The sequence below is a fragment of the Thunnus thynnus genome, chromosome 24 (assembly GCF_963924715.1).
Source record: "Thunnus thynnus chromosome 24, fThuThy2.1, whole genome shotgun sequence".
In the NCBI taxonomy this organism is placed as follows: Eukaryota; Metazoa; Chordata; class Actinopteri; order Scombriformes; family Scombridae; genus Thunnus; species Thunnus thynnus.
In genome coordinates this window covers 2,654,183-2,674,182 of record NC_089540.1, presented here as the reverse complement: position 1 = coordinate 2,674,182, position 20,000 = coordinate 2,654,183, and the positions used below count along the sequence as shown (strand labels likewise).

Sequence of the window (20,000 nt, the reverse complement as noted above, 5' to 3'; positions counted from 1 at the left end):
CGCCTGGGAATACCAGGTGCTGTAAGCTTTTTCACTTTTCTCCACAAGCTCCTGCCGTGTTTAACGTAGGGATCCTCTCTGGTTTTCCTCCGTGTCTTTGCAGAACTGTGCGCGGGAGTCCCACTCTCTGGTATTTCTCCGACGGATCGGAACGCTCTCAGCGCAGCTGCCGCCTGGGCGTTGAAGGCGCGTCTGACGAGCGACATCCCTAAAAGGCCCATGCGTGGTACCTTGGACAGCTTACGGCCATACCAACCTGAACACGCCCGATCTCGTCTGATCTCGGAAGCTAAGCAGGGTCGGGCCTGGTTAGTACTTGGATGGGAGACCGCCTGGGAATACCAGGTGCTGTAAGCTTTTTCACTTTTCTCCACAAGCTCCTGCCGTGTTTAACGTAGGGATCCTCTCTGGTTTTCCTCCGTGTCTTTGCAGAACTGTGCGCGGGAGTCCCACTCTCTGGTATTTCTCCGACGGATCGGAACGCTCTCAGCGCAGCTGCCGCCTGGGCGTTTAAGGCGCGTCTGACGAGCGACATCCCTAAAAGGCCCATGCGTGGTACCTTGGACAGCTTACGGCCATACCACCCTGAACACGCCCGATCTCGTCTGATCTCGGAAGCTAAGCAGGGTCGGGCCTGGTTAGTACTTGGATGGGAGACCGCCTGGGAATACCAGGTGCTGTAAGCTTTTTCACTTTTCTCCACAAGCTCCTGCCGTGTTTAACGTAGGGATCCTCTCTCGTTCTACTCCGTGTCTTTGCAGAACTGTGCGCGGGAGTCCCACTCTCTGGTATTTCTCCGACGGAGGAACGGATCGGAACGCTCTCAGCGCAGCTGCCGCCTGGGCGTTGAAGGCGCGTCTGACGAGCGACATCCCTAAAAGGCCCATGCGTGGTACCTTGGACAGCTTACGGCCATACCACCCTGAACACGCCCGATCTCGTCTGATCTCGGAAGCTAAGCAGGGTCGGGCCTGGTTAGTACTTGGATGGGAGACCGCCTGGGAATACCAGGTGCTGTAAGCTTTTTCACTTTTCTCCACAAGCTCCTGCCGTGTTTAACGTAGGGATCCTCTCTGGTTTTCCTCCGTGTCTTTGCAGAACTGTGCGCGGGAGTCCCACTCTCTGGTATTTCTCCGACGGAGGAACGGATCGGAACGCTCTCGGCGCAGCTGCCGCCTGGGCGTTGAAGGCGCGTCTGACGAGCGACATCCCTAAAAGGCCCATGCGTGGTACCTTGGACAGCTTACGGCCATACCACCCTGAACACGCCCGATCTCGTCTGATCTCGGAAGCTAAGCAGGGTCGGGCCTGGTTAGTACTTGGATGGGAGACCGCCTGGGAATACCAGGTGCTGTAAGCTTTTTCACTTTTCTCCACAAGCTCCTGCCGTGTTTAACGTAGGGATCCTCTCTGGTTTTCCTCCGTGTCTTTGCAGAACTGTGCGCGGGAGTCCCACTCTCTGGTATTTCTCCGACGGAGGAACGGATCGGAACGCTCTCAGCGCAGCTGCCGCCTGGGCGTTGAAGGCGCGTCTGACGAGCGACATCCCTAAAAGGCCCATGCGTGGTACCTTGGACAGCTTACGGCCATACCACCCTGAACACGCCCGATCTCGTCTGATCTCGGAAGCTAAGCAGGGTCGGGCCTGGTTAGTACTTGGATGGGAGACCGCCTGGGAATACCAGGTGCTGTAAGCTTTTTCACTTTTCTCCACAAGCTCCTGCCGTGTTTAACGTAGGGATCCTCTCTGGTTTTCCTCCGTGTCTTTGCAGAACTGTGCGCGGGAGTCCCACTCTCTGGTATTTCTCCGACGGATCGGAACGCTCTCAGCGCAGCTGCCGCCTGGGCGTTGAAGGCGCGTCTGACGAGTGACATCCCTAAAAGGCCCATGCGTGGTACCTTGGACAGCTTACGGCCATACCACCCTGAACACGCCCGATCTCGTCTGATCTCGGAAGCTAAGCAGGGTCGGGCCTGGTTAGTACTTGGATGGGAGACCGCCTGGGAATACCAGGTGCTGTAAGCTTTTTCACTTTTCTCCACAAGCTCCTGCCGTGTTTAACGTAGGGATCCTCTCTGGTTTTCCTCCGTGTCTTTGCAGAACTGTGCGCGGGAGTCCCACTCTCTGGTATTTCTCCGACGGAGGAACGGATCGGAACGCTCTCAGCGCAGCTGCCGCCTGGGCGTTGAAGGCGCGTCTGACGAGCGACATCCCTAAAAGGCCCATGCGTGGTACCTTGGACAGCTTACGGCCATACCACCCTGAACACGCCCGATCTCGTCTGATCTCGGAAGCTAAGCAGGGTCGGGCCTGGTTAGTACTTGGATGGGAGACCGCCTGGGAATACCAGGTGCTGTAAGCTTTTTCACTTTTCTCCACAAGCTCCTGCCGTGTTTAACGTAGGGATCCTCTCTGGTTTTCCTCCGTGTCTTTGCAGAACTGTGCGCGGGAGTCCCACTCTCTGGTATTTCTCCGACGGATCGGAACGCTCTCAGCGCAGCTGCCGCCTGGGCGTTGAAGGCGCGTCTGACGAGCGACATCCCTAAAAGGCCCATGCGTGGTACCTTGGACAGCTTACGGCCATACCACCCTGAACACGCCCGATCTCGTCTGATCTCGGAAGCTAAGCAGGGTCGGGCCTGGTTAGTACTTGGATGGGAGACCGCCTGGGAATACCAGGTGCTGTAAGCTTTTTCACTTTTCTCCACAAGCTCCTGCCGTGTTTAACGTAGGGATCCTCTCTCGTTCTACTCCGTGTCTTTGCAGAACTGTGCGCGGGAGTCCCACTCTCTGGTATTTCTCCGACGGAGGAACGGATCGGAACGCTCTCAGCGCAGCTGCCGCCTGGGCGTTGAAGGCGCGTCTGACGAGCGACATCCCTAAAAGGCCCATGCGTGGTACCTTGGACAGCTTACGGCCATACCACCCTGAACACGCCCGATCTCGTCTGATCTCGGAAGCTAAGCAGGGTCGGGCCTGGTTAGTACTTGGATGGGAGACCGCCTGGGAATACCAGGTGCTGTAAGCTTTTTCACTTTTCTCCACAAGCTCCTGCCGTGTTTAACGTAGGGATCCTCTCTGGTTTTCCTCCGTGTCTTTGCAGAACTGTGCGCGGGAGTCCCACTCTCTGGTATTTCTCCGACGGAGGAACGGATCGGAACGCTCTCGGCGCAGCTGCCGCCTGGGCGTTGAAGGCGCGTCTGACGAGCGACATCCCTAAAAGGCCCATGCGTGGTACCTTGGACAGCTTACGGCCATACCACCCTGAACACGCCCGATCTCGTCTGATCTCGGAAGCTAAGCAGGGTCGGGCCTGGTTAGTACTTGGATGGGAGACCGCCTGGGAATACCAGGTGCTGTAAGCTTTTTCACTTTTCTCCACAAGCTCCTGCCGTGTTTAACGTAGGGATCCTCTCTGGTTTTCCTCCGTGTCTTTGCAGAACTGTGCGCGGGAGTCCCACTCTCTGGTATTTCTCCGACGGAGGAACGGATCGGAACGCTCTCAGCGCAGCTGCCGCCTGGGCGTTGAAGGCGCGTCTGACGAGCGACATCCCTAAAAGGCCCATGCGTGGTACCTTGGACAGCTTACGGCCATACCACCCTGAACACGCCCGATCTCGTCTGATCTCGGAAGCTAAGCAGGGTCGGGCCTGGTTAGTACTTGGATGGGAGACCGCCTGGGAATACCAGGTGCTGTAAGCTTTTTCACTTTTCTCCACAAGCTCCTGCCGTGTTTAACGTAGGGATCCTCTCTGGTTTTCCTCCGTGTCTTTGCAGAACTGTGCGCGGGAGTCCCACTCTCTGGTATTTCTCCGACGGAGGAACGGATCGGAACGCTCTCAGCGCAGCTGCCGCCTGGGCGTTGAAGGCGCGTCTGACGAGCGACATCCCTAAAAGGCCCATGCGTGGTACCTTGGACAGCTTACGGCCATACCACCCTGAACACGCCCGATCTCGTCTGATCTCGGAAGCTAAGCAGGGTCGGGCCTGGTTAGTACTTGGATGGGAGACCGCCTGGGAATACCAGGTGCTGTAAGCTTTTTCACTTTTCTCCACAAGCTCCTGCCGTGTTTAACGTAGGGATCCTCTCTCGTTCTACTCCGTGTCTTTGCAGAACTGTGCGCGGGAGTCCCACTCTCTGGTATTTCTCCGACGGAGGAACGGATCGGAACGCTCTCAGCGCAGCTGCCGCCTGGGCGTTGAAGGCGCGTCTGACGAGCGACAACCCTAAAAGGCCCATGCGTGGTACCTTGGACAGCTTACGGCCATACCACCCTGAACACGCCCGATCTCGTCTGATCTCGGAAGCTAAGCAGGGTCGGGCCTGGTTAGTACTTGGATGGGAGACCGCCTGGGAATACCAGGTGCTGTAAGCTTTTTCACTTTTCTCCACAAGCTCCTGCCGTGTTTAACGTAGGGATCCTCTCTCGTTCTACTCCGTGTCTTTGCAGAACTGTGCGCGGGAGTCCCACTCTCTGGTATTTCTCCGACGGAGGAACGGATCGGAACGCTCTCAGCGCAGCTGCCGCCTGGGCGTTGAAGGCGCGTCTGACGAGCGACATCCCTAAAAGGCCCATGCGTGGTACCTTGGACAGCTTACGGCCATACCACCCTGAACACGCCCGATCTCGTCTGATCTCGGAAGCTAAGCAGGGTCGGGCCTGGTTAGTACTTGGATGGGAGACCGCCTGGGAATACCAGGTGCTGTAAGCTTTTTCACTTTTCTCCACAAGCTCCTGCCGTGTTTAACGTAGGGATCCTCTCTGGTTTTCCTCCGTGTCTTTGCAGAACTGTGCGCGGGAGTCCCACTCTCTGGTATTTCTCCGACGGAGGAACGGATCGGAACGCTCTCGGCGCAGCTGCCGCCTGGGCGTTGAAGGCGCGTCTGACGAGCGACATCCCTAAAAGGCCCATGCGTGGTACCTTGGACAGCTTACGGCCATACCACCCTGAACACGCCCGATCTCGTCTGATCTCGGAAGCTAAGCAGGGTCGGGCCTGGTTAGTACTTGGATGGGAGACCGCCTGGGAATACCAGGTGCTGTAAGCTTTTTCACTTTTCTCCACAAGCTCCTGCCGTGTTTAACGTAGGGATCCTCTCTGGTTTTCCTCCGTGTCTTTGCAGAACTGTGCGCGGGAGTCCCACTCTCTGGTATTTCTCCGACGGAGGAACGGATCGGAACGCTCTCAGCGCAGCTGCCGCCTGGGCGTTGAAGGCGCGTCTGACGAGCGACATCCCTAAAAGGCCCATGCGTGGTACCTTGGACAGCTTATGGCCATACCACCCTGAACACGCCCGATCTCGTCTGATCTCGGAAGCTAAGCAGGGTCGGGCCTGGTTAGTACTTGGATGGGAGACCGCCTGGGAATACCAGGTGCTGTAAGCTTTTTCACTTTTCTCCACAAGCTCCTGCCGTGTTTAACGTAGGGATCCTCTCTGGTTTTCCTCCGTGTCTTTGCAGAACTGTGCGCGGGAGTCCCACTCTCTGGTATTTCTCCGACGGATCGGAACGCTCTCAGCGCAGCTGCCGCCTGGGCGTTGAAGGCGCGTCTGACGAGCGACATCCCTAAAAGGCCCATGCGTGGTACCTTGGACAGCTTACGGCCATACCACCCTGAACACGCCCGATCTCGTCTGATCTCGGAAGCTAAGCAGGGTCGGGCCTGGTTAGTACTTGGATGGGAGACCGCCTGGGAATACCAGGTGCTGTAAGCTTTTTCACTTTTCTCCACAAGCTCCTGCCGTGTTTAACGTAGGGATCCTCTCTGGTTTTCCTCCGTGTCTTTGCAGAACTGTGCGCGGGAGTCCCACTCTCTGGTATTTCTCCGACGGAGGAACGGATCGGAACGCTCTCAGCGCAGCTGCCGCCTGGGCGTTGAAGGCGCGTCTGACGAGCGACATCCCTAAAAGGCCCATGCGTGGTACCTTGGACAGCTTACGGCCATACCACCCTGAACACGCCCGATCTCGTCTGATCTCGGAAGCTAAGCAGGGTCGGGCCTGGTTAGTACTTGGATGGGAGACCGCCTGGGAATACCAGGTGCTGTAAGCTTTTTCACTTTTCTCCACAAGCTCCTGCCGTGTTTAACGTAGGGATCCTCTCTGGTTTTCCTCCGTGTCTTTGCAGAACTGTGCGCGGGAGTCCCACTCTCTGGTATTTCTCCGACGGAGGAACGGATCGGAACGCTCTCAGCGCAGCTGCCGCCTGGGCGTTGAAGGCGCGTCTGACGAGCGACAACCCTAAAAGGCCCATGCGTGGTACCTTGGACAGCTTACGGCCATACCACCCTGAACACGCCCGATCTCGTCTGATCTCGGAAGCTAAGCAGGGTCGGGCCTGGTTAGTACTTGGATGGGAGACCGCCTGGGAGTTCCAGGTGCTGTAAGCTTTTTCACTTTTCTCCACAAGCTCCTGCCGTGTTTAACGTAGGGATCCTCTCTCGTTCTACTCCGTGTCTTTGCAGAACTGTGCGCGGGAGTCCCACTCTCTGGTATTTCTCCGACGGAGGAACGGATCGGAACGCTCTCAGCGCAGCTGCCGCCTGGGCGTTGAAGGCGCGTCTGACGAGCGACATCCCTAAAAGGCCCATGCGTGGTACCTTGGACAGCTTACGGCCATACCACCCTGAACACGCCCGATCTCGTCTGATCTCGGAAGCTAAGCAGGGTCGGGCCTGGTTAGTACTTGGATGGGAGACCGCCTGGGAATACCAGGTGCTGTAAGCTTTTTCACTTTTCTCCACAAGCTCCTGCCGTGTTTAACGTAGGGATCCTCTCTGGTTTTCCTCCGTGTCTTTGCAGAACTGTGCGCGGGAGTCCCACTCTCTGGTATTTCTCCGACGGAGGAACGGATCGGAACGCTCTCGGCGCAGCTGCCGCCTGGGCGTTGAAGGCGCGTCTGACGAGCGACATCCCTAAAAGGCCCATGCGTGGTACCTTGGACAGCTTACGGCCATACCACCCTGAACACGCCCGATCTCGTCTGATCTCGGAAGCTAAGCAGGGTCGGGCCTGGTTAGTACTTGGATGGGAGACCGCCTGGGAATACCAGGTGCTGTAAGCTTTTTCACTTTTCTCCACAAGCTCCTGCCGTGTTTAACGTAGGGATCCTCTCTGGTTTTCCTCCGTGTCTTTGCAGAACTGTGCGCGGGAGTCCCACTCTCTGGTATTTCTCCGACGGAGGAACGGATCGGAACGCTCTCAGCGCAGCTGCCGCCTGGGCGTTGAAGGCGCGTCTGACGAGCGACATCCCTAAAAGGCCCATGCGTGGTACCTTGGACAGCTTACGGCCATACCACCCTGAACACGCCCGATCTCGTCTGATCTCGGAAGCTAAGCAGGGTCGGGCCTGGTTAGTACTTGGATGGGAGACCGCCTGGGAATACCAGGTGCTGTAAGCTTTTTCACTTTTCTCCACAAGCTCCTGCCGTGTTTAACGTAGGGATCCTCTCTGGTTTTCCTCCGTGTCTTTGCAGAACTGTGCGCGGGAGTCCCACTCTCTGGTATTTCTCCGACGGAGGAACGGATCGGAACGCTCTCAGCGCAGCTGCCGCCTGGGCGTTGAAGGCGCGTCTGACGAGCGACATCCCTAAAAGGCCCATGCGTGGTACCTTGGACAGCTTACGGCCATACCACCCTGAACACGCCCGATCTCGTCTGATCTCGGAAGCTAAGCAGGGTCGGGCCTGGTTAGTACTTGGATGGGAGACCGCCTGGGAATACCAGGTGCTGTAAGCTTTTTCACTTTTCTCCACAAGCTCCTGCCGTGTTTAACGTAGGGATCCTCTCTGGTTTTCCTCCGTGTCTTTGCAGAACTGTGCGCGGGAGTCCCACTCTCTGGTATTTCTCCGACGGAGGAACGGATCGGAACGCTCTCAGCGCAGCTGCCGCCTGGGCGTTGAAGGCGCGTCTGACGAGCGACATCCCTAAAAGGCCCATGCGTGGTACCTTGGACAGCTTACGGCCATACCACCCTGAACACGCCCGATCTCGTCTGATCTCGGAAGCTAAGCAGGTTCGGGCCTGGTTAGTACTTGGATGGGAGACCGCCTGGGAATACCAGGTGCTGTAAGCTTTTTCACTTTTCTCCACAAGCTCCTGCCGTGTTTAACGTAGGGATCCTCTCTCGTTCTACTCCGTGTCTTTGCAGAACTGTGCGCGGGAGTCCCACTCTCTGGTATTTCTCCGACGGAGGAACGGATCGGAACGCTCTCAGCGCAGCTGCCGCCTGGGCGTTGAAGGCGCGTCTGACGAGCGACATCCCTAAAAGGCCCATGCGTGGTACCTTGGACAGCTTACGGCCATACCACCCTGAACACGCCCGATCTCGTCTGATCTCGGAAGCTAAGCAGGGTCGGGCCTGGTTAGTACTTGGATGGGAGACCGCCTGGGAATACCAGGTGCTGTAAGCTTTTTCACTTTTCTCCACAAGCTCCTGCCGTGTTTAACGTAGGGATCCTCTCTGGTTTTCCTCCGTGTCTTTGCAGAACTGTGCGCGGGAGTCCCACTCTCTGGTATTTCTCCGACGGATCGGAACGCTCTCAGCGCAGCTGCCGCCTGGGCGTTGAAGGCGCGTCTGACGAGCGACATCCCTAAAAGGCCCATGCGTGGTACCTTGGACAGCTTACGGCCATACCACCCTGAACACGCCCGATCTCGTCTGATCTCGGAAGCTAAGCAGGGTCGGGCCTGGTTAGTACTTGGATGGGAGACCGCCTGGGAATACCATGTGCTGTAAGCTTTTTCACTTTTCTCCACAAGCTCCTGCCGTGTTTAACGTAGGGATCCTCTCTGGTTTTCCTCCGTGTCTTTGCAGAACTGTGCGCGGGAGTCCCACTCTCTGGTATTTCTCCGACGGATCGGAACGCTCTCAGCGCAGCTGCCGCCTGGGCGTTGAAGGCGCGTCTGACGAGCGACATCCCTAAAAGGCCCATGCGTGGTACCTTGGACAGCTTACGGCCATACCACCCTGAACACGCCCGATCTCGTCTGATCTCGGAAGCTAAGCAGGGTCGGGCCTGGTTAGTACTTGGATGGGAGACCGCCTGGGAATACCAGGTGCTGTAAGCTTTTTCACTTTTCTCCACAAGCTCCTGCCGTGTTTAACGTAGGGATCCTCTCTCGTTCTACTCCGTGTCTTTGCAGAACTGTGCGCGGGAGTCCCACTCTCTGGTATTTCTCCGACGGAGGAACGGATCGGAACGCTCTCAGCGCAGCTGCCGCCTGGGCGTTGAAGGCGCGTCTGACGAGCGACATCCCTAAAAGGCCCATGCGTGGTACCTTGGACAGCTTACGGCCATACCACCCTGAACACGCCCGATCTCGTCTGATCTCGGAAGCTAAGCAGGGTCGGGCCTGGTTAGTACTTGGATGGGAGACCGCCTGGGAATACCAGGTGCTGTAAGCTTTTTCACTTTTCTCCACAAGCTCCTGCCGTGTTTAACGTAGGGATCCTCTCTGGTTTTCCTCCGTGTCTTTGCAGAACTGTGCGCGGGAGTCCCACTCTCTGGTATTTCTCCGACGGAGGAACGGATCGGAACGCTCTCGGCGCAGCTGCCGCCTGGGCGTTGAAGGCGCGTCTGACGAGCGACATCCCTAAAAGGCCCATGCGTGGTACCTTGGACAGCTTACGGCCATACCACCCTGAACACGCCCGATCTCGTCTGATCTCGGAAGCTAAGCAGGGTCGGGCCTGGTTAGTACTTGGATGGGAGACCGCCTGGGAATACCAGGTGCTGTAAGCTTTTTCACTTTTCTCCACAAGCTCCTGCCGTGTTTAACGTAGGGATCCTCTCTGGTTTTCCTCCGTGTCTTTGCAGAACTGTGCGCGGGAGTCCCACTCTCTGGTATTTCTCCGACGGAGGAACGGATCGGAACGCTCTCAGCGCAGCTGCCGCCTGGGCGTTGAAGGCGCGTCTGACGAGCGACATCCCTAAAAGGCCCATGCGTGGTACCTTGGACAGCTTACGGCCATACCACCCTGAACACGCCCGATCTCGTCTGATCTCGGAAGCTAAGCAGGGTCGGGCCTGGTTAGTACTTGGATGGGAGACCGCCTGGGAATACCAGGTGCTGTAAGCTTTTTCACTTTTCTCCACAAGCTCCTGCCGTGTTTAACGTAGGGATCCTCTCTGGTTTTCCTCCGTGTCTTTGCAGAACTGTGCGCGGGAGTCCCACTCTCTGGTATTTCTCCGACGGATCGGAACGCTCTCAGCGCAGCTGCCGCCTGGGCGTTGAAGGCGCGTCTGACGAGTGACATCCCTAAAAGGCCCATGCGTGGTACCTTGGACAGCTTACGGCCATACCACCCTGAACACGCCCGATCTCGTCTGATCTCGGAAGCTAAGCAGGGTCGGGCCTGGTTAGTACTTGGATGGGAGACCGCCTGGGAATACCAGGTGCTGTAAGCTTTTTCACTTTTCTCCACAAGCTCCTGCCGTGTTTAACGTAGGGATCCTCTCTGGTTTTCCTCCGTGTCTTTGCAGAACTGTGCGCGGGAGTCCCACTCTCTGGTATTTCTCCGACGGAGGAACGGATCGGAACGCTCTCAGCGCAGCTGCCGCCTGGGCGTTGAAGGCGCGTCTGACGAGCGACATCCCTAAAAGGCCCATGCGTGGTACCTTGGACAGCTTACGGCCATACCACCCTGAACACGCCCGATCTCGTCTGATCTCGGAAGCTAAGCAGGGTCGGGCCTGGTTAGTACTTGGATGGGAGACCGCCTGGGAATACCAGGTGCTGTAAGCTTTTTCACTTTTCTCCACAAGCTCCTGCCGTGTTTAACGTAGGGATCCTCTCTGGTTTTCCTCCGTGTCTTTGCAGAACTGTGCGCGGGAGTCCCACTCTCTGGTATTTCTCCGACGGATCGGAACGCTCTCAGCGCAGCTGCCGCCTGGGCGTTGAAGGCGCGTCTGACGAGCGACATCCCTAAAAGGCCCATGCGTGGTACCTTGGACAGCTTACGGCCATACCACCCTGAACACGCCCGATCTCGTCTGATCTCGGAAGCTAAGCAGGGTCGGGCCTGGTTAGTACTTGGATGGGAGACCGCCTGGGAATACCAGGTGCTGTAAGCTTTTTCACTTTTCTCCACAAGCTCCTGCCGTGTTTAACGTAGGGATCCTCTCTCGTTCTACTCCGTGTCTTTGCAGAACTGTGCGCGGGAGTCCCACTCTCTGGTATTTCTCCGACGGAGGAACGGATCGGAACGCTCTCAGCGCAGCTGCCGCCTGGGCGTTGAAGGCGCGTCTGACGAGCGACATCCCTAAAAGGCCCATGCGTGGTACCTTGGACAGCTTACGGCCATACCACCCTGAACACGCCCGATCTCGTCTGATCTCGGAAGCTAAGCAGGGTCGGGCCTGGTTAGTACTTGGATGGGAGACCGCCTGGGAATACCAGGTGCTGTAAGCTTTTTCACTTTTCTCCACAAGCTCCTGCCGTGTTTAACGTAGGGATCCTCTCTGGTTTTCCTCCGTGTCTTTGCAGAACTGTGCGCGGGAGTCCCACTCTCTGGTATTTCTCCGACGGAGGAACGGATCGGAACGCTCTCAGCGCAGCTGCCGCCTGGGCGTTGAAGGCGCGTCTGACGAGCGACATCCCTAAAAGGCCCATGCGTGGTACCTTGGACAGCTTACGGCCATACCACCCTGAACACGCCCGATCTCGTCTGATCTCGGAAGCTAAGCAGGGTCGGGCCTGGTTAGTACTTGGATGGGAGACCGCCTGGGAATACCAGGTGCTGTAAGCTTTTTCACTTTTCTCCACAAGCTCCTGCCGTGTTTAACGTAGGGATCCTCTCTGGTTTTCCTCCGTGTCTTTGCAGAACTGTGCGCGGGAGTCCCACTCTCTGGTATTTCTCCGACGGAGGAACGGATCGGAACGCTCTCGGCGCAGCTGCCGCCTGGGCGTTGAAGGCGCGTCTGACGAGCGACATCCCTAAAAGGCCCATGCGTGGTACCTTGGACAGCTTACGGCCATACCACCCTGAACACGCCCGATCTCGTCTGATCTCGGAAGCTAAGCAGGGTCGGGCCTGGTTAGTACTTGGATGGGAGACCGCCTGGGAATACCAGGTGCTGTAAGCTTTTTCACTTTTCTCCACAAGCTCCTGCCGTGTTTAACGTAGGGATCCTCTCTGGTTTTCCTCCGTGTCTTTGCAGAACTGTGCGCGGGAGTCCCACTCTCTGGTATTTCTCCGACGGAGGAACGGATCGGAACGCTCTCAGCGCAGCTGCCGCCTGGGCGTTGAAGGCGCGTCTGACGAGCGACATCCCTAAAAGGCCCATGCGTGGTACCTTGGACAGCTTATGGCCATACCACCCTGAACACGCCCGATCTCGTCTGATCTCGGAAGCTAAGCAGGGTCGGGCCTGGTTAGTACTTGGATGGGAGACCGCCTGGGAATACCAGGTGCTGTAAGCTTTTTCACTTTTCTCCACAAGCTCCTGCCGTGTTTAACGTAGGGATCCTCTCTGGTTTTCCTCCGTGTCTTTGCAGAACTGTGCGCGGGAGTCCCACTCTCTGGTATTTCTCCGACGGATCGGAACGCTCTCAGCGCAGCTGCCGCCTGGGCGTTGAAGGCGCGTCTGACGAGCGACATCCCTAAAAGGCCCATGCGTGGTACCTTGGACAGCTTACGGCCATACCACCCTGAACACGCCCGATCTCGTCTGATCTCGGAAGCTAAGCAGGGTCGGGCCTGGTTAGTACTTGGATGGGAGACCGCCTGGGAATACCAGGTGCTGTAAGCTTTTTCACTTTTCTCCACAAGCTCCTGCCGTGTTTAACGTAGGGATCCTCTCTGGTTTTCCTCCGTGTCTTTGCAGAACTGTGCGCGGGAGTCCCACTCTCTGGTATTTCTCCGACGGAGGAACGGATCGGAACGCTCTCAGCGCAGCTGCCGCCTGGGCGTTGAAGGCGCGTCTGACGAGCGACATCCCTAAAAGGCCCATGCGTGGTACCTTGGACAGCTTACGGCCATACCACCCTGAACACGCCCGATCTCGTCTGATCTCGGAAGCTAAGCAGGGTCGGGCCTGGTTAGTACTTGGATGGGAGACCGCCTGGGAATACCAGGTGCTGTAAGCTTTTTCACTTTTCTCCACAAGCTCCTGCCGTGTTTAACGTAGGGATCCTCTCTGGTTTTCCTCCGTGTCTTTGCAGAACTGTGCGCGGGAGTCCCACTCTCTGGTATTTCTCCGACGGAGGAACGGATCGGAACGCTCTCAGCGCAGCTGCCGCCTGGGCGTTGAAGGCGCGTCTGACGAGCGACAACCCTAAAAGGCCCATGCGTGGTACCTTGGACAGCTTACGGCCATACCACCCTGAACACGCCCGATCTCGTCTGATCTCGGAAGCTAAGCAGGGTCGGGCCTGGTTAGTACTTGGATGGGAGACCGCCTGGGAGTACCAGGTGCTGTAAGCTTTTTCACTTTTCTCCACAAGCTCCTGCCGTGTTTAACGTAGGGATCCTCTCTCGTTCTACTCCGTGTCTTTGCAGAACTGTGCGCGGGAGTCCCACTCTCTGGTATTTCTCCGACGGAGGAACGGATCGGAACGCTCTCAGCGCAGCTGCCGCCTGGGCGTTGAAGGCGCGTCTGACGAGCGACATCCCTAAAAGGCCCATGCGTGGTACCTTGGACAGCTTACGGCCATACCACCCTGAACACGCCCGATCTCGTCTGATCTCGGAAGCTAAGCAGGGTCGGGCCTGGTTAGTACTTGGATGGGAGACCGCCTGGGAATACCAGGTGCTGTAAGCTTTTTCACTTTTCTCCACAAGCTCCTGCCGTGTTTAACGTAGGGATCCTCTCTGGTTTTCCTCCGTGTCTTTGCAGAACTGTGCGCGGGAGTCCCACTCTCTGGTATTTCTCCGACGGAGGAACGGATCGGAACGCTCTCGGCGCAGCTGCCGCCTGGGCGTTGAAGGCGCGTCTGACGAGCGACATCCCTAAAAGGCCCATGCGTGGTACCTTGGACAGCTTACGGCCATACCACCCTGAACACGCCCGATCTCGTCTGATCTCGGAAGCTAAGCAGGGTCGGGCCTGGTTAGTACTTGGATGGGAGACCGCCTGGGAATACCAGGTGCTGTAAGCTTTTTCACTTTTCTCCACAAGCTCCTGCCGTGTTTAACGTAGGGATCCTCTCTGGTTTTCCTCCGTGTCTTTGCAGAACTGTGCGCGGGAGTCCCACTCTCTGGTATTTCTCCGACGGAGGAACGGATCGGAACGCTCTCAGCGCAGCTGCCGCCTGGGCGTTGAAGGCGCGTCTGACGAGCGACATCCCTAAAAGGCCCATGCGTGGTACCTTGGACAGCTTACGGCCATACCACCCTGAACACGCCCGATCTCGTCTGATCTCGGAAGCTAAGCAGGGTCGGGCCTGGTTAGTACTTGGATGGGAGACCGCCTGGGAATACCAGGTGCTGTAAGCTTTTTCACTTTTCTCCACAAGCTCCTGCCGTGTTTAACGTAGGGATCCTCTCTGGTTTTCCTCCGTGTCTTTGCAGAACTGTGCGCGGGAGTCCCACTCTCTGGTATTTCTCCGACGGAGGAACGGATCGGAACGCTCTCAGCGCAGCTGCCGCCTGGGCGTTGAAGGCGCGTCTGACGAGCGACATCCCTAAAAGGCCCATGCGTGGTACCTTGGACAGCTTACGGCCATACCACCCTGAACACGCCCGATCTCGTCTGATCTCGGAAGCTAAGCAGGGTCGGGCCTGGTTAGTACTTGGATGGGAGACCGCCTGGGAATACCAGGTGCTGTAAGCTTTTTCACTTTTCTCCACAAGCTCCTGCCGTGTTTAACGTAGGGATCCTCTCTGGTTTTCCTCCGTGTCTTTGCAGAACTGTGCGCGGGAGTCCCACTCTCTGGTATTTCTCCGACGGAGGAACGGATCGGAACGCTCTCAGCGCAGCTGCCGCCTGGGCGTTGAAGGCGCGTCTGACGAGCGACAACCCTAAAAGGCCCATGCGTGGTACCTTGGACAGCTTACGGCCATACCACCCTGAACACGCCCGATCTCGTCTGATCTCGGAAGCTAAGCAGGGTCGGGCCTGGTTAGTACTTGGATGGGAGACCGCCTGGGAGTACCAGGTGCTGTAAGCTTTTTCACTTTTCTCCACAAGCTCCTGCCGTGTTTAACGTAGGGATCCTCTCTCGTTCTACTCCGTGTCTTTGCAGAACTGTGCGCGGGAGTCCCACTCTCTGGTATTTCTCCGACGGAGGAACGGATCGGAACGCTCTCAGCGCAGCTGCCGCCTGGGCGTTGAAGGCGCGTCTGACGAGCGACATCCCTAAAAGGCCCATGCGTGGTACCTTGGACAGCTTACGGCCATACCACCCTGAACACGCCCGATCTCGTCTGATCTCGGAAGCTAAGCAGGGTCGGGCCTGGTTAGTACTTGGATGGGAGACCGCCTGGGAATACCAGGTGCTGTAAGCTTTTTCACTTTTCTCCACAAGCTCCTGCCGTGTTTAACGTAGGGATCCTCTCTGGTTTTCCTCCGTGTCTTTGCAGAACTGTGCGCGGGAGTCCCACTCTCTGGTATTTCTCCGACGGAGGAACGGATCGGAACGCTCTCGGCGCAGCTGCCGCCTGGGCGTTGAAGGCGCGTCTGACGAGCGACATCCCTAAAAGGCCCATGCGTGGTACCTTGGACAGCTTACGGCCATACCACCCTGAACACGCCCGATCTCGTCTGATCTCGGAAGCTAAGCAGGGTCGGGCCTGGTTAGTACTTGGATGGGAGACCGCCTGGGAATACCAGGTGCTGTAAGCTTTTTCACTTTTCTCCACAAGCTCCTGCCGTGTTTAACGTAGGGATCCTCTCTGGTTTTCCTCCGTGTCTTTGCAGAACTGTGCGCGGGAGTCCCACTCTCTGGTATTTCTCCGACGGAGGAACGGATCGGAACGCTCTCAGCGCAGCTGCCGCCTGGGCGTTGAAGGCGCGTCTGACGAGCGACATCCCTAAAAGGCCCATGCGTGGTACCTTGGACAGCTTACGGCCATACCACCCTGAACACGCCCGATCTCGTCTGATCTCGGAAGCTAAGCAGGGTCGGGCCTGGTTAGTACTTGGATGGGAGACCGCCTGGGAATACCAGGTGCTGTAAGCTTTTTCACTTTTCTCCACAAGCTCCTGCCGTGTTTAACGTAGGGATCCTCTCTGGTTTTCCTCCGTGTCTTTGCAGAACTGTGCGCGGGAGTCCCACTCTCTGGTATTTCTCCGACGGAGGAACGGATCGGAACGCTCTCAGCGCAGCTGCCGCCTGGGCGTTGAAGGCGCGTCTGACGAGCGACATCCCTAAAAGGCCCATGCGTGGTACCTTGGACAGCTTACGGCCATACCACCCTGAACACGCCCGATCTCGTCTGATCTCGGAAGCTAAGCAGGGTCGGGCCTGGTTAGTACTTGGATGGGAGACCGCCTGGGAATACCAGGTGCTGTAAGCTTTTTCACTTTTCTCCACAAGCTCCTGCCGTGTTTAACGTAGGGATCCTCTCTGGTTTTCCTCCGTGTCTTTGCAGAACTGTGCGCGGGAGTCCCACTCTCTGGTATTTCTCCGACGGAGGAACGGATCGGAACGCTCTCAGCGCAGCTGCCGCCTGGGCGTTGAAGGCGCGTCTGACGAGCGACAACCCTAAAAGGCCCATGCGTGGTACCTTGGACAGCTTACGGCCATACCACCCTGAACACGCCCGATCTCGTCTGATCTCGGAAGCTAAGCAGGGTCGGGCCTGGTTAGTACTTGGATGGGAGACCGCCTGGGAGTACCAGGTGCTGTAAGCTTTTTCACTTTTCTCCACAAGCTCCTGCTGTGTTTAACGTAGGGATCCTCTCTCGTTCTACTCCGTGTCTTTGCAGAACTGTGCGCGGGAGTCCCACTCTCTGGTATTTCTCCGACGGAGGAACGGATCGGAACGCTCTCAGCGCAGCTGCCGCCTGGGCGTTGAAGGCGCGTCTGACGAGCGACATCCCTAAAAGGCCCATGCGTGGTACCTTGGACAGCTTACGGCCATACCACCCTGAACACGCCCGATCTCGTCTGATCTCGGAAGCTAAGCAGGGTCGGGCCTGGTTAGTACTTGGATGGGAGACCGCCTGGGAATACCAGGTGCTGTAAGCTTTTTCACTTTTCTCCACAAGCTCCTGCCGTGTTTAACGTAGGGATCCTCTCTGGTTTTCCTCCGTGTCTTTGCAGAACTGTGCGCGGGAGTCCCACTCTCTGGTATTTCTCCGACGGAGGAACGGATCGGAACGCTCTCGGCGCAGCTGCCGCCTGGGCGTTGAAGGCGCGTCTGACGAGCGACATCCCTAAAAGGCCCATGCGTGGTACCTTGGACAGCTTACGGCCATACCACCCTGAACACGCCCGATCTCGTCTGATCTCGGAAGCTAAGCAGGGTCGGGCCTGGTTAGTACTTGGATGGGAGACCGCCTGGGAATACCAGGTGCTGTAAGCTTTTTCACTTTTCTCCACAAGCTCCTGCCGTGTTTAACGTAGGGATCCTCTCTGGTTTTCCTCCGTGTCTTTGCAGAACTGTGCGCGGGAGTCCCACTCTCTGGTATTTCTCCGACGGAGGAACGGATCGGAACGCTCTCAGCGCAGCTGCCGCCTGGGCGTTGAAGGCGCGTCTGACGAGCGACATCCCTAAAAGGCCCATGCGTGGTACCTTGGACAGCTTACGGCCATACCACCCTGAACACGCCCGATCTCGTCTGATCTCGGAAGCTAAGCAGGGTCGGGCCTGGTTAGTACTTGGATGGGAGACCGCCTGGGAATACCAGGTGCTGTAAGCTTTTTCACTTTTCTCCACAAGCTCCTGCCGTGTTTAACGTAGGGATCCTCTCTCGTTCTACTCCGTGTCTTTGCAGAACTGTGCGCGGGAGTCCCACTCTCTGGTATTTCTCCGACGGAGGAACGGATCGGAACGCTCTCAGCGCAGCTGCCGCCTGGGCGTTGAAGGCGCGTCTGACGAGCGACATCCCTAAAAGGCCCATGCGTGGTACCTTGGACAGCTTACGGCCATACCACCCTGAACACGCCCGATCTCGTCTGATCTCGGAAGCTAAGCAGGGTCGGGCCTGGTTAGTACTTGGATGGGAGACCGCCTGGGAATACCAGGTGCTGTAAGCTTTTTCACTTTTCTCCACAAGCTCCTGCCGTGTTTAACGTAGGGATCCTCTCTGGTTTTCCTCCGTGTCTTTGCAGAACTGTGCGCGGGAGTCCCACTCTCTGGTATTTCTCCGACGGAGGAACGGATCGGAACGCTCTCGGCGCAGCTGCCGCCTGGGCGTTGAAGGCGCGTCTGACGAGCGACATCCCTAAAAGGCCCATGCGTGGTACCTTGGACAGCTTACGGCCATACCACCCTGAACACGCCCGATCTCGTCTGATCTCGGAAGCTAAGCAGGGTCGGGCCTGGTTAGTACTTGGATGGGAGACCGCCTGGGAATACCAGGTGCTGTAAGCTTTTTCACTTTTCTCCACAAGCTCCTGCCGTGTTTAACGTAGGGATCCTCTCTGGTTTTCCTCCGTGTCTTTGCAGAACTGTGCGCGGGAGTCCCACTCTCTGGTATTTCTCCGACGGAGGAACGGATCGGAACGCTCTCAGCGCAGCTGCCGCCTGGGCGTTGAAGGCGCGTCTGACGAGCGACATCCCTAAAAGGCCCATGCGTGGTACCTTGGACAGCTTACGGCCATACCACCCTGAACACGCCCGATCTCGTCTGATCTCGGAAGCTAAGCAGGGTCGGGCCTGGTTAGTACTTGGATGGGAGACCGCCTGGGAATACCAGGTGCTGTAAGCTTTTTCACTTTTCTCCACAAGCTCCTGCCGTGTTTAACGTAGGGATCCTCTCTGGTTTTCCTCCGTGTCTTTGCAGAACTGTGCGCGGGAGTCCCACTCTCTGGTATTTCTCCGACGGAGGAACGGATCGGAACGCTCTCAGCGCAGCTGCCGCCTGGGCGTTGAAGGCGCGTCTGACGAGCGACATCCCTAAAAGGCCCATGCGTGGTACCTTGGACAGCTTACGGCCATACCACCCTGAACACGCCCGATCTCGTCTGATCTCGGAAGCTAAGCAGGGTCGGGCCTGGTTAGTACTTGGATGGGAGACCGCCTGGGAATACCAGGTGCTGTAAGCTTTTTCACTTTTCTCCACAAGCTCCTGCCGTGTTTAACGTAGGGATCCTCTCTCGTTCTACTCCGTGTCTTTGCAGAACTGTGCGCGGGAGTCCCACTCTCTGGTATTTCTCCGACGGAGGAACGGATCGGAATGCTCTCAGCGCAGCTGCCGCCTGGGCGTTGAAGGCGCGTCTGACGAGCGACATCCCTAAAAGGCCCATGCGTGGTACCTTGGACAGCTTACGGCCATACCACCCTGAACACGCCCGATCTCGTCTGATCTCGGAAGCTAAGCAGGGTCGGGCCTGGTTAGTACTTGGATGGGAGACCGCCTGGGAATACCAGGTGCTGTAAGCTTTTTCACTTTTCTCCACAAGCTCCTGCCGTGTTTAACGTAGGGATCCTCTCTGGTTTTCCTCCGTGTCTTTGCAGAACTGTGCGCGGGAGTCCCACTCTCTGGTATTTCTCCGACGGAGGAACGGATCGGAACGCTCTCGGCGCAGCTGCCGCCTGGGCGTTGAAGGCGCGTCTGACGAGCGACATCCCTAAAAGGCCCATGCGTGGTACCTTGGACAGCTTACGGCCATACCACCCTGAACACGCCCGATCTCGTCTGATCTCGGAAGCTAAGCAGGGTCGGGCCTGGTTAGTACTTGGATGGGAGAGCGCCTGGGAATACCAGGTGCTGTAAGCTTTTTCACTTTTCTCCACAAGCTCCTGCCGTGTTTAACGTAGAGATCCTCTCTGGTTTTCCTCCGTGTCTTTGCAGAACTGTGCGCGGGAGTCCCACTCTCTGGTATTTCTCCGACGGATCGGAACGCTCTCAGCGCAGCTGCCGCCTGGGCGTTGAAGGCGCGTCTGAC

At 57.3% G+C, this 20,000-nt stretch overlaps 60 non-coding genes across 60 annotated transcripts in view; all 60 read left to right on the top strand.

Moving 5' to 3' along the window:
* LOC137178555 (5S ribosomal RNA) overlaps positions 1 to 28 on the top strand; it is a 119-nt gene extending 91 nt beyond the window's left edge. The window contains exon 1 of the ribosomal RNA XR_010927132.1: positions 1 to 28. This exon is cut by the window's left edge and continues 91 nt beyond it. This is a non-coding gene — a ribosomal RNA (5S ribosomal RNA).
* Positions 29 to 238: 210 nt separating this feature from the next.
* Positions 239 to 357, top strand: LOC137177990 (5S ribosomal RNA). The gene has a single exon (XR_010926603.1). It is a non-coding gene; the product is annotated as a 5S ribosomal RNA (ribosomal RNA).
* A 210-nt stretch (positions 358 to 567) lies between these two features.
* Positions 568 to 686, top strand: LOC137178554 (5S ribosomal RNA). The gene has a single exon (XR_010927130.1). It is a non-coding gene; the product is annotated as a 5S ribosomal RNA (ribosomal RNA).
* Positions 687 to 904: 218 nt separating this feature from the next.
* On the top strand, positions 905 to 1,023 carry LOC137178552 (5S ribosomal RNA). Its single transcript, XR_010927128.1, has one exon. It is a non-coding gene; the product is annotated as a 5S ribosomal RNA (ribosomal RNA).
* Positions 1,024 to 1,241: 218 nt separating this feature from the next.
* LOC137178551 (5S ribosomal RNA) lies at positions 1,242 to 1,360 on the top strand. Its single transcript, XR_010927127.1, has one exon. It is a non-coding gene; the product is annotated as a 5S ribosomal RNA (ribosomal RNA).
* A 218-nt stretch (positions 1,361 to 1,578) lies between these two features.
* Positions 1,579 to 1,697, top strand: LOC137178550 (5S ribosomal RNA). Its single transcript, XR_010927126.1, has one exon. It is a non-coding gene; the product is annotated as a 5S ribosomal RNA (ribosomal RNA).
* Positions 1,698 to 1,907: 210 nt separating this feature from the next.
* On the top strand, positions 1,908 to 2,026 carry LOC137178549 (5S ribosomal RNA). Its single transcript, XR_010927124.1, has one exon. It is a non-coding gene; the product is annotated as a 5S ribosomal RNA (ribosomal RNA).
* Positions 2,027 to 2,244: 218 nt separating this feature from the next.
* LOC137178548 (5S ribosomal RNA) lies at positions 2,245 to 2,363 on the top strand. Its single transcript, XR_010927123.1, has one exon. It is a non-coding gene; the product is annotated as a 5S ribosomal RNA (ribosomal RNA).
* Positions 2,364 to 2,573: 210 nt separating this feature from the next.
* LOC137178546 (5S ribosomal RNA) lies at positions 2,574 to 2,692 on the top strand. The gene has a single exon (XR_010927121.1). It is a non-coding gene; the product is annotated as a 5S ribosomal RNA (ribosomal RNA).
* A 218-nt stretch (positions 2,693 to 2,910) lies between these two features.
* On the top strand, positions 2,911 to 3,029 carry LOC137178544 (5S ribosomal RNA). Its single transcript, XR_010927120.1, has one exon. It is a non-coding gene; the product is annotated as a 5S ribosomal RNA (ribosomal RNA).
* A 218-nt stretch (positions 3,030 to 3,247) lies between these two features.
* On the top strand, positions 3,248 to 3,366 carry LOC137178543 (5S ribosomal RNA). Its single transcript, XR_010927119.1, has one exon. It is a non-coding gene; the product is annotated as a 5S ribosomal RNA (ribosomal RNA).
* Positions 3,367 to 3,584: 218 nt separating this feature from the next.
* LOC137178542 (5S ribosomal RNA) lies at positions 3,585 to 3,703 on the top strand. Its single transcript, XR_010927118.1, has one exon. It is a non-coding gene; the product is annotated as a 5S ribosomal RNA (ribosomal RNA).
* Positions 3,704 to 3,921: 218 nt separating this feature from the next.
* On the top strand, positions 3,922 to 4,040 carry LOC137178541 (5S ribosomal RNA). Its single transcript, XR_010927117.1, has one exon. It is a non-coding gene; the product is annotated as a 5S ribosomal RNA (ribosomal RNA).
* A 218-nt stretch (positions 4,041 to 4,258) lies between these two features.
* Positions 4,259 to 4,377, top strand: LOC137178540 (5S ribosomal RNA). Its single transcript, XR_010927116.1, has one exon. It is a non-coding gene; the product is annotated as a 5S ribosomal RNA (ribosomal RNA).
* A 218-nt stretch (positions 4,378 to 4,595) lies between these two features.
* On the top strand, positions 4,596 to 4,714 carry LOC137178538 (5S ribosomal RNA). The gene has a single exon (XR_010927115.1). It is a non-coding gene; the product is annotated as a 5S ribosomal RNA (ribosomal RNA).
* A 218-nt stretch (positions 4,715 to 4,932) lies between these two features.
* Positions 4,933 to 5,051, top strand: LOC137178537 (5S ribosomal RNA). Its single transcript, XR_010927113.1, has one exon. It is a non-coding gene; the product is annotated as a 5S ribosomal RNA (ribosomal RNA).
* A 218-nt stretch (positions 5,052 to 5,269) lies between these two features.
* LOC137177927 (5S ribosomal RNA) lies at positions 5,270 to 5,388 on the top strand. Its single transcript, XR_010926542.1, has one exon. It is a non-coding gene; the product is annotated as a 5S ribosomal RNA (ribosomal RNA).
* A 210-nt stretch (positions 5,389 to 5,598) lies between these two features.
* LOC137178536 (5S ribosomal RNA) lies at positions 5,599 to 5,717 on the top strand. The gene has a single exon (XR_010927112.1). It is a non-coding gene; the product is annotated as a 5S ribosomal RNA (ribosomal RNA).
* A 218-nt stretch (positions 5,718 to 5,935) lies between these two features.
* LOC137178535 (5S ribosomal RNA) lies at positions 5,936 to 6,054 on the top strand. The gene has a single exon (XR_010927111.1). It is a non-coding gene; the product is annotated as a 5S ribosomal RNA (ribosomal RNA).
* A 218-nt stretch (positions 6,055 to 6,272) lies between these two features.
* On the top strand, positions 6,273 to 6,391 carry LOC137177937 (5S ribosomal RNA). The gene has a single exon (XR_010926552.1). It is a non-coding gene; the product is annotated as a 5S ribosomal RNA (ribosomal RNA).
* Positions 6,392 to 6,609: 218 nt separating this feature from the next.
* On the top strand, positions 6,610 to 6,728 carry LOC137178532 (5S ribosomal RNA). The gene has a single exon (XR_010927109.1). It is a non-coding gene; the product is annotated as a 5S ribosomal RNA (ribosomal RNA).
* Positions 6,729 to 6,946: 218 nt separating this feature from the next.
* LOC137178531 (5S ribosomal RNA) lies at positions 6,947 to 7,065 on the top strand. The gene has a single exon (XR_010927108.1). It is a non-coding gene; the product is annotated as a 5S ribosomal RNA (ribosomal RNA).
* A 218-nt stretch (positions 7,066 to 7,283) lies between these two features.
* LOC137178530 (5S ribosomal RNA) lies at positions 7,284 to 7,402 on the top strand. Its single transcript, XR_010927107.1, has one exon. It is a non-coding gene; the product is annotated as a 5S ribosomal RNA (ribosomal RNA).
* Positions 7,403 to 7,620: 218 nt separating this feature from the next.
* On the top strand, positions 7,621 to 7,739 carry LOC137178529 (5S ribosomal RNA). The gene has a single exon (XR_010927106.1). It is a non-coding gene; the product is annotated as a 5S ribosomal RNA (ribosomal RNA).
* A 218-nt stretch (positions 7,740 to 7,957) lies between these two features.
* On the top strand, positions 7,958 to 8,076 carry LOC137178038 (5S ribosomal RNA). The gene has a single exon (XR_010926648.1). It is a non-coding gene; the product is annotated as a 5S ribosomal RNA (ribosomal RNA).
* A 218-nt stretch (positions 8,077 to 8,294) lies between these two features.
* LOC137178528 (5S ribosomal RNA) lies at positions 8,295 to 8,413 on the top strand. The gene has a single exon (XR_010927105.1). It is a non-coding gene; the product is annotated as a 5S ribosomal RNA (ribosomal RNA).
* A 210-nt stretch (positions 8,414 to 8,623) lies between these two features.
* Positions 8,624 to 8,742, top strand: LOC137178051 (5S ribosomal RNA). Its single transcript, XR_010926660.1, has one exon. It is a non-coding gene; the product is annotated as a 5S ribosomal RNA (ribosomal RNA).
* Positions 8,743 to 8,952: 210 nt separating this feature from the next.
* On the top strand, positions 8,953 to 9,071 carry LOC137178527 (5S ribosomal RNA). The gene has a single exon (XR_010927104.1). It is a non-coding gene; the product is annotated as a 5S ribosomal RNA (ribosomal RNA).
* Positions 9,072 to 9,289: 218 nt separating this feature from the next.
* Positions 9,290 to 9,408, top strand: LOC137178526 (5S ribosomal RNA). Its single transcript, XR_010927103.1, has one exon. It is a non-coding gene; the product is annotated as a 5S ribosomal RNA (ribosomal RNA).
* Positions 9,409 to 9,626: 218 nt separating this feature from the next.
* Positions 9,627 to 9,745, top strand: LOC137178525 (5S ribosomal RNA). Its single transcript, XR_010927102.1, has one exon. It is a non-coding gene; the product is annotated as a 5S ribosomal RNA (ribosomal RNA).
* A 218-nt stretch (positions 9,746 to 9,963) lies between these two features.
* On the top strand, positions 9,964 to 10,082 carry LOC137178524 (5S ribosomal RNA). The gene has a single exon (XR_010927101.1). It is a non-coding gene; the product is annotated as a 5S ribosomal RNA (ribosomal RNA).
* A 210-nt stretch (positions 10,083 to 10,292) lies between these two features.
* LOC137178523 (5S ribosomal RNA) lies at positions 10,293 to 10,411 on the top strand. The gene has a single exon (XR_010927100.1). It is a non-coding gene; the product is annotated as a 5S ribosomal RNA (ribosomal RNA).
* A 218-nt stretch (positions 10,412 to 10,629) lies between these two features.
* LOC137178521 (5S ribosomal RNA) lies at positions 10,630 to 10,748 on the top strand. Its single transcript, XR_010927098.1, has one exon. It is a non-coding gene; the product is annotated as a 5S ribosomal RNA (ribosomal RNA).
* Positions 10,749 to 10,958: 210 nt separating this feature from the next.
* LOC137178520 (5S ribosomal RNA) lies at positions 10,959 to 11,077 on the top strand. Its single transcript, XR_010927097.1, has one exon. It is a non-coding gene; the product is annotated as a 5S ribosomal RNA (ribosomal RNA).
* A 218-nt stretch (positions 11,078 to 11,295) lies between these two features.
* Positions 11,296 to 11,414, top strand: LOC137178519 (5S ribosomal RNA). The gene has a single exon (XR_010927096.1). It is a non-coding gene; the product is annotated as a 5S ribosomal RNA (ribosomal RNA).
* A 218-nt stretch (positions 11,415 to 11,632) lies between these two features.
* On the top strand, positions 11,633 to 11,751 carry LOC137178518 (5S ribosomal RNA). The gene has a single exon (XR_010927095.1). It is a non-coding gene; the product is annotated as a 5S ribosomal RNA (ribosomal RNA).
* A 218-nt stretch (positions 11,752 to 11,969) lies between these two features.
* On the top strand, positions 11,970 to 12,088 carry LOC137178516 (5S ribosomal RNA). Its single transcript, XR_010927094.1, has one exon. It is a non-coding gene; the product is annotated as a 5S ribosomal RNA (ribosomal RNA).
* A 218-nt stretch (positions 12,089 to 12,306) lies between these two features.
* LOC137177926 (5S ribosomal RNA) lies at positions 12,307 to 12,425 on the top strand. The gene has a single exon (XR_010926541.1). It is a non-coding gene; the product is annotated as a 5S ribosomal RNA (ribosomal RNA).
* Positions 12,426 to 12,635: 210 nt separating this feature from the next.
* Positions 12,636 to 12,754, top strand: LOC137178515 (5S ribosomal RNA). Its single transcript, XR_010927093.1, has one exon. It is a non-coding gene; the product is annotated as a 5S ribosomal RNA (ribosomal RNA).
* A 218-nt stretch (positions 12,755 to 12,972) lies between these two features.
* Positions 12,973 to 13,091, top strand: LOC137178514 (5S ribosomal RNA). The gene has a single exon (XR_010927092.1). It is a non-coding gene; the product is annotated as a 5S ribosomal RNA (ribosomal RNA).
* A 218-nt stretch (positions 13,092 to 13,309) lies between these two features.
* Positions 13,310 to 13,428, top strand: LOC137177922 (5S ribosomal RNA). The gene has a single exon (XR_010926537.1). It is a non-coding gene; the product is annotated as a 5S ribosomal RNA (ribosomal RNA).
* Positions 13,429 to 13,646: 218 nt separating this feature from the next.
* Positions 13,647 to 13,765, top strand: LOC137178513 (5S ribosomal RNA). The gene has a single exon (XR_010927091.1). It is a non-coding gene; the product is annotated as a 5S ribosomal RNA (ribosomal RNA).
* Positions 13,766 to 13,983: 218 nt separating this feature from the next.
* Positions 13,984 to 14,102, top strand: LOC137178512 (5S ribosomal RNA). The gene has a single exon (XR_010927090.1). It is a non-coding gene; the product is annotated as a 5S ribosomal RNA (ribosomal RNA).
* Positions 14,103 to 14,320: 218 nt separating this feature from the next.
* LOC137178511 (5S ribosomal RNA) lies at positions 14,321 to 14,439 on the top strand. The gene has a single exon (XR_010927089.1). It is a non-coding gene; the product is annotated as a 5S ribosomal RNA (ribosomal RNA).
* Positions 14,440 to 14,657: 218 nt separating this feature from the next.
* Positions 14,658 to 14,776, top strand: LOC137178509 (5S ribosomal RNA). Its single transcript, XR_010927087.1, has one exon. It is a non-coding gene; the product is annotated as a 5S ribosomal RNA (ribosomal RNA).
* A 218-nt stretch (positions 14,777 to 14,994) lies between these two features.
* Positions 14,995 to 15,113, top strand: LOC137177921 (5S ribosomal RNA). The gene has a single exon (XR_010926536.1). It is a non-coding gene; the product is annotated as a 5S ribosomal RNA (ribosomal RNA).
* A 218-nt stretch (positions 15,114 to 15,331) lies between these two features.
* On the top strand, positions 15,332 to 15,450 carry LOC137178508 (5S ribosomal RNA). The gene has a single exon (XR_010927086.1). It is a non-coding gene; the product is annotated as a 5S ribosomal RNA (ribosomal RNA).
* A 218-nt stretch (positions 15,451 to 15,668) lies between these two features.
* LOC137178507 (5S ribosomal RNA) lies at positions 15,669 to 15,787 on the top strand. The gene has a single exon (XR_010927085.1). It is a non-coding gene; the product is annotated as a 5S ribosomal RNA (ribosomal RNA).
* A 218-nt stretch (positions 15,788 to 16,005) lies between these two features.
* Positions 16,006 to 16,124, top strand: LOC137178506 (5S ribosomal RNA). The gene has a single exon (XR_010927084.1). It is a non-coding gene; the product is annotated as a 5S ribosomal RNA (ribosomal RNA).
* A 218-nt stretch (positions 16,125 to 16,342) lies between these two features.
* Positions 16,343 to 16,461, top strand: LOC137178505 (5S ribosomal RNA). The gene has a single exon (XR_010927083.1). It is a non-coding gene; the product is annotated as a 5S ribosomal RNA (ribosomal RNA).
* Positions 16,462 to 16,679: 218 nt separating this feature from the next.
* LOC137177920 (5S ribosomal RNA) lies at positions 16,680 to 16,798 on the top strand. The gene has a single exon (XR_010926535.1). It is a non-coding gene; the product is annotated as a 5S ribosomal RNA (ribosomal RNA).
* Positions 16,799 to 17,016: 218 nt separating this feature from the next.
* On the top strand, positions 17,017 to 17,135 carry LOC137178504 (5S ribosomal RNA). The gene has a single exon (XR_010927082.1). It is a non-coding gene; the product is annotated as a 5S ribosomal RNA (ribosomal RNA).
* A 218-nt stretch (positions 17,136 to 17,353) lies between these two features.
* LOC137178503 (5S ribosomal RNA) lies at positions 17,354 to 17,472 on the top strand. Its single transcript, XR_010927081.1, has one exon. It is a non-coding gene; the product is annotated as a 5S ribosomal RNA (ribosomal RNA).
* Positions 17,473 to 17,690: 218 nt separating this feature from the next.
* On the top strand, positions 17,691 to 17,809 carry LOC137178502 (5S ribosomal RNA). Its single transcript, XR_010927080.1, has one exon. It is a non-coding gene; the product is annotated as a 5S ribosomal RNA (ribosomal RNA).
* A 218-nt stretch (positions 17,810 to 18,027) lies between these two features.
* Positions 18,028 to 18,146, top strand: LOC137178500 (5S ribosomal RNA). The gene has a single exon (XR_010927079.1). It is a non-coding gene; the product is annotated as a 5S ribosomal RNA (ribosomal RNA).
* A 218-nt stretch (positions 18,147 to 18,364) lies between these two features.
* Positions 18,365 to 18,483, top strand: LOC137178499 (5S ribosomal RNA). Its single transcript, XR_010927078.1, has one exon. It is a non-coding gene; the product is annotated as a 5S ribosomal RNA (ribosomal RNA).
* A 218-nt stretch (positions 18,484 to 18,701) lies between these two features.
* LOC137178497 (5S ribosomal RNA) lies at positions 18,702 to 18,820 on the top strand. Its single transcript, XR_010927076.1, has one exon. It is a non-coding gene; the product is annotated as a 5S ribosomal RNA (ribosomal RNA).
* Positions 18,821 to 19,038: 218 nt separating this feature from the next.
* Positions 19,039 to 19,157, top strand: LOC137178496 (5S ribosomal RNA). Its single transcript, XR_010927075.1, has one exon. It is a non-coding gene; the product is annotated as a 5S ribosomal RNA (ribosomal RNA).
* Positions 19,158 to 19,375: 218 nt separating this feature from the next.
* On the top strand, positions 19,376 to 19,494 carry LOC137178495 (5S ribosomal RNA). Its single transcript, XR_010927074.1, has one exon. It is a non-coding gene; the product is annotated as a 5S ribosomal RNA (ribosomal RNA).
* A 218-nt stretch (positions 19,495 to 19,712) lies between these two features.
* LOC137178103 (5S ribosomal RNA) lies at positions 19,713 to 19,831 on the top strand. Its single transcript, XR_010926709.1, has one exon. It is a non-coding gene; the product is annotated as a 5S ribosomal RNA (ribosomal RNA).
* The last annotated feature ends 169 nt before the right edge of the window (positions 19,832 to 20,000 follow it).